Here is a 6,583-nt window from a genome sequence, read left to right as displayed (position 1 = left end):
AGAGATCTGCAGAATATCCCTGACAGGGCAGCAGTCGAACATTTTCTGTTAAAATGGCTCTGAGCACTATGGGACTCAACTGCTGAGGTCATTAGTCCCCTAGAACCTAGAACTAGTTAAACCTAACTAACCTAAGGACATCACAAACATCCATGCCCGAGGCGGGATTCGATCCTGCGACCGTAGCGGTCTTGCGGTTCCAGACTGCAGCGCCTTTAACCGCACGGCCACTTCGGCCGGCGAACATTTTCTGTATCCAGAAAAGCCCGTACAGGAACTGCACATGCGGTCGTGCATTATCCTGCAGAAATGTAGGGTTTCGCAGGGATCTAATGAAGGGTATAGCCACGGATCGTAACACATCTGAAATGTAACGTCCACTGTTCAAAGTGCCGTCAATGCGAATAAAAGTTGACAGACACGTGTAATCAATGACACACCATACCATCACGCCGGGTAATACGCCAGTATGGCGATGATGAATACCCGCTTCCAATGTGTGTTCACCGCGATATCGCCAAACACGGATGCGACCATCATGATGCTGCAAACAGAATCTGGATTCATCCGAAAAAATGACGCTTTGCCATTCGTGCACCAAGGTACGTCGCTGAGTGCACCATTGCAGGCGCTCCTGTTTGTGATGCAACGTCGAGAGTAACCGCAGCCAAGATCTCCGAGTTGATGTAGTCCATGCTGCTGCAAACGTTCGAACTGTTCGTGCAGATGGTTGTTGTCTTGCAAACGTCCCCATGTGTTGACTCAGGGATCGAGACGCCAACCTTGTGTGAATGCTCTGAAAAGCTAATAATTTGCATATCACAGCATCTTCTTGCTCTCGGTTAAATTTCGCGTCTCTAGCACGTCATCTTCGTGGTGTAGCAATTTTAATGGCCAGTAGTGTGTTATTCCCGCTTGGCTCTTGTACATATAGTATGTTACGTGACTCGCCCTATAGCTTATCCCTATTTTTCTCAGAGTTTCTGTCATCTTACACCATCTTACATTTTCGAACGCTGTTTCCAGGTCGAAAATCTCATGAACGTGATTTGATTCTTTTTAGGTTTGCTTCCATTATCGACCGCAATGTCAGAATTTCCTCTCTGGTGCCATTACCTTTTCTAAAGCCAAACTCGTCGTCATCTAGTGCATCCTGAATTTTCTTTTCTATTCGTCTGCATGTTAGTCTTATCAGCAACTTGGATATATGAGCTGTTAACCTGACTATACTATTATTGCACTTGTCAGCTCTTGCAGTCTTCGGAAATGCGTGGATGATATTCATCAGAAAGTCAGACGGTATGTCACCAGATTACACATTTTACATACCAATGTGAATAGTCGCTTTCTTGCCACTTCTCTCAGTTTTTTTTTTTTTTTTTTTTTTTAGAAATTCAGATGGAATATTTTCTATACTTTCTGCCTTATTTGATTTTAAGTACTCGAAAGCTCTCTTTAATTCTGAGTCTAATACTGGGTACCTCATCTCTTCTTCTAAATCGACTCCTGTTCTTTCTTCTATCCCATCAGAGAAATCTTCCACCCTCCCCCCTCCCGCCCCCCTCATAGAGGCCTCTTTCCACCTACTCGCTCTCCCTCTGCATTTAGCAGTGTAATTCCAGTTGCATTCTTCCACTCTTATAATTTCACCGATGGTTGCCGATGGTTGTTTTGACTTTCCTATATGGTGGGCCATTTCTTCCGATAATCATTTCTCTTTCGATTCCTTCACATTTTTCATGCAGCCATTTCATCTTAGCCTCCTTGCACTTACTATTTATTTCATTCCTCAGCGACTTGTAATCTGTATTCCTGAATTTCCCTGAACAATTTTATACTTACTTCTTTCATCGATCAGGGGAAGTATTATTTCTGTTTCCTACGGTTTCTTCGCAGTTATCTTCTTTGTACCTGTATTTTTCTTTCCAAGTTCCGTGATTGCCGTTTTTAAAGCTGTCCATACTTCTTCAACTGCACTGTCTATTGAGCTATTCCTTATTGTTGTATCTATAGCCATAGAGAACTTCAACCGTGTCTCATCATCCCTTAATACGTCTATATCCATGTTCTTTGCGTATTATTCTTCCTGACTAATTTCTTAAATATCAGCCCACTCTTCGTCACTGATACATTGTGATGTGCGTCTATATCCGGTCCTGGGTTCGCCTTACAATCTAATATCAGATTTCGGAGTCTGATCATAATGTAGTGTAACTGAAATCCTTCCGTATGACCCTGTCTTTTCCTAGTATACGTCCTCCTCTAGTGATTCTTGAACAGAGTATTCGCTATTACAATCCAAAATATACTACAGAACTCAGTTATTCTTTATTCTCTTAGTCCTTATCCCAAGGCCACATTCTGCTGTAACCTTTTCTTCTACTCCTTCTTCTACAACTGCTTTCCAGTCCCCCATGACTGTTGGATTGTCTCCTTAGTTACTGACCTGCAAACAGTAGTTGTTAAGGTTCATGTGGGTCAGAAGTTCACTGCATTACCCTCCACAGAATGTGATAGACTCTGATGCTCTAATGGCCTTGTGGAGAAACTCTCCTGCCCTGTGACATCCTTGTCGTTAATGCATTACGGGACTGAAACTAATTTCGTCCCATGGGTCAAGTTTTTAGAACCTCATGATGTGCATCCTCAACATGAGGAATCACACTCATTTCTCAGCTGCTACCTAGTCGTCATGAGCCATAAATCTCAGTTTCTACTCTCTAGCCATCTCAGACACTGTACAGTGGAGCAAACTGATGACCTTCCTCCTGGTAACGATTTCCTATTGTGGATCCACATACTGGATGGAGCATTACTAGAAAGGATTGCCAAAGAGAAATGGTCAGCTGAACCAGCTGGTAACTGTTTAGTCAGTTCTCAGTGTTTGGATACCGAGGCAGCGTCCAGGAATAGCAGACCATATCACATGAGTGATAGTGGATGCTCCTGACATATCAACCCATTATTCTCGGGTCATTTTAGTAGACAAACCAAAACTTTGGGGGACATATGAGTATCGAATCAGGCATGCGGCCCAGCAACGGTTTAAATGCCACGCCACAGCAGACAACCTCACAGTCTATAGAGCCGCGAAAGCCACGGCTTGACGCATAATTAAGGACATCAAGTAACGGTCATGGGAAGCTACACTTCTTCCACAAAAGGATGGGCAACCATCAGGAGGATTTCCGGCAAATGTAATCGTTTAACCATAGCAACAGTGCTGAAACAGGGGTGTCTCCAAACAACAACGCCTGGAGACATCGCGCAGACAATGGCAGAGAATTTTGCAACGACTACTGCCTATGCCAACCACGATATTGTGTTCCACTCTTACCGTGCAACAGTAGAGAGAGGTTAGCTGGACTCCACATCCAACAATTCTGCGTCCTATAACGGCCGTCTTTCCATGTCATAGCTGGATTCAACATTGGCTGGGGCACATAATTTAGATTCAGTACATAGTTACGAGCAAATACAGTATGATACATGTCGACATTCGCAAGCAGAGTCTCAGGTAACCCTTCTCGAATGTTTTAATTTGATATGGCTGGCAGGGCACTTTCCAGACTCGTGGTAAGAGGGAACTTTGATACCTCTCCTCAAACCAGTAAAGGACCGAAAGTGTCCCAGTAGTTACTGTAGCGTCGCCAAAACGAGCTGTGTACGAAAGACCCTGGAACAAATCGTTAACCACGTCTAATGTGGATTTTAGAAACCAGATAGTTCCTCAGTTGCTCAAAGTGTGGATTTAGGAGTTTTCGATGCACTGTCAACTACTTGACTCACGTAGAGGAGGCTATTCGGCAGGCTTATCTATGCAGGTTCCTCCTCCTCCTCCAGGTTTGGAACAGTGATTCGTCAGTTGCAGCGTGTAGTGCAGAGATTAAGTGAGTGTGCTGTAAAGACAGGTTTTCAGTTTTTTCATTTTCCTGCAGTGTGTGTGTGTGGGTGTGTGTTTATGTGTGTGTGTGTGTGTGTGTGTGCGCGCGTTTGTTTTAATCGTTCGCTTTAAATTTTTAATGTACCTGATTTGCATAAGATAGTCACTATGGTACATTTTAAAGACACATTGAGGTTTCTAGGCCTCATTTTTTACTGGAAACTGTCGTGGTTAACACACCTGAGAGACTAGAGAGACCGCAGAACGCATTGTACATTTTTAAGTGCCTTCGCCACAGGTCTAGGGGAGTAGACTGGGCTGGTCTGGTCCAGTCTTGTAAGGCTTTCGTGCGTTGGTGGATAGACTAGAGGTGCACAAGCGAGTCCGTCTTATCTAATGATTATTTACCCTATCCACCATGAGGGCATCAGGATGCCCTTGTCTGGATTGTGCCCTGTGTGTACACAATCCAGAGACTGGACTGGGCCTGACCTTGTTGAACTGTGTAAAGATGACATTTACACCATGCACAATATAAACGTCCAGAGATAGTGAGACACAAAAAAACTTTTATTTATTAAATGTCAAACGGGCGTTAACATATAATTGAATGAGAGCAACCACTATCAAATTCACAAAATGTTACACGAATATTGTTCATGTATGTTTTTAGTAATTTAAGTCGAGTAGGGATGGATAACTGAGAATAAATGGATCTTAAATTATAATTGCGTGTCTTGCCATTCAAATGACAAGCACAGAGGTGCTTAAAAAATGTGTATTTGCCCTTTACGACGTGTGTCCTTGTAATATAATTGTAGTTTTCTTTTGAGTATTCTGACCAATAATTGTCTCAGGAATTGGCAGAGATTAAAGTAAAATTAGACTAAATAATGACCACATCTTTAACAGTAAATCCAGTCATTGAAGGCAGGTACCCTAGGAATGAGTGGGAGTTTGCATCAGAGAGGAAGCAGTGGTAATCAATTGCCTGTAACTAATCACAGAAATGGATTGAAATACCAGTTATGGAGATATTAATTTTGTACCACAGGTGGTAACACCATAGGAGTCATCACCTGTACTACAAAATTGATTTGCAGAGAGGGGCTATGTAAGATGGCAAGAACTATGCCCTTACATGAAGTCGTTAAAGATCACCTAACTCACGTTGAGCGAACAGTAGAGCTGAACAAAAATGACTGACATGAAAACTTTGTGGAAACGCGTCGATTTACTGGAGGCTAGTTTATCCCAGGGAAGTATACAGAGTTGACCACAGCCGGTTGGCAGCGCGCGGCTAGAGAGCGGCAAAGGGAAGTGACAATAGGCAGCTTAGGGCGGCTCAAGCTCTGAGAAAGCGGTAACGGGGTGCGGCCTCCAACTGCCTTAAGATGAGTGACAGTGAGTGGGTGGTTGACCCCACGCTGGTGTGCCGGGAAGCAGACAGAGAACTTGTACACCTGTTGATAAATGTCCGTCGCCCCGTTTTCAGTGAAACGTGAGAAAGCCGCGCAAAGCTACAGTGGAGCAGTCAACAGAGGCCAAAATATGCATGTTCGTGACTATAGCAACTTCACGCTTAATTCACGGTCCGCAGAGTCTGAAGTAAATCAGGCGAATAGCGACAAAATGAAATACGCCGGCCTCCGATGGGAATTTGAAGTACTCTCCTGGGAGTCAGAATTCCAGAAAAATTGGTGTTTTGTGCAGACGCCAACCCTGATGGGTGGCCTGGGAGGAGCTAAATAGCAGAAGTTGAGAGGAAGGGAAATTTTGTGGGAATTTGTTCACTTTCCAGAGCAGGCACTGGTCAGCGCTGGGAAGCGACGCATAATTAACGCGACTTGCGCTGCAATTGGCGTAAGTGATTTTGCTGGAGGGGAAACCGAGGTGAAGAGCGGACTGGGAGAAGTTGCCGTAGTGGTCTTCCATTCCCAGCTTGCCTAGAGTGCGGACGTGGCGTTCTTTACTCAGCTTGCCTGAGAGAGAGTGAGCATCTCTGCAGTTTAGGACTTAGCAAATGGAACAATTGAGCTTGGAGATAGAAAGTTTTCGTTCAGCAAGATAGCTAGAAGTGAATAGACGAGTGCAGCCTTGCAGAACCACGAGGTCGGCCGACGTCCGCAAACGACGACGCCCCGCCACGCTGAATTCGGTAATATTGCGCCCTTTCCGGCCACTGATTAATTTGTTGGATCACGTCAGCGAAGTTTCCACGAGGGTTTCATGAGCTGTGTATTGTAGAATTCTTCTCGCACTTCCCATTACGCCTGGGTCAGTCGATAGAAATTACTTTTGATTTTCGCGCTTTACTCCATGCAAACGCAATTTATTACCACTGCCTGTTAGGAGAGTCATGTAATGTGATGATTGAAGGTCGTGAGTTAAAATAAATCTGTGTTAATCGACTGTTTTCAATCAAGTAGTTGAAATCCCAAGTCACTTTCTTAATTAATTTTATGTTCAAAATTTGCATCTGGTGTTTAATAGCTGAATATAACATCATTGTGCACCCCTTTTTAATTAAAAGGGATCAATTCTGAATCAATCAATGTCAACACTGCCACCAAAGTTCAATCAGGAGTCACAGGGCCTTATTACTTTCTTTGCGTTATCCAACATTGCGGCAGTTTTGCGCTCTCTGTTGATCTGTTAGTCAATTACGTGGGGTGAACACACACCAAAACCAGATAAGTG

The sequence above is a fragment of the Schistocerca americana genome, chromosome 5 (assembly GCF_021461395.2).
Source record: "Schistocerca americana isolate TAMUIC-IGC-003095 chromosome 5, iqSchAmer2.1, whole genome shotgun sequence".
NCBI lineage: Eukaryota > Metazoa > Arthropoda > Insecta > Orthoptera > Acrididae > Schistocerca > Schistocerca americana.
This window is presented reverse-complemented; position numbering follows the sequence as displayed.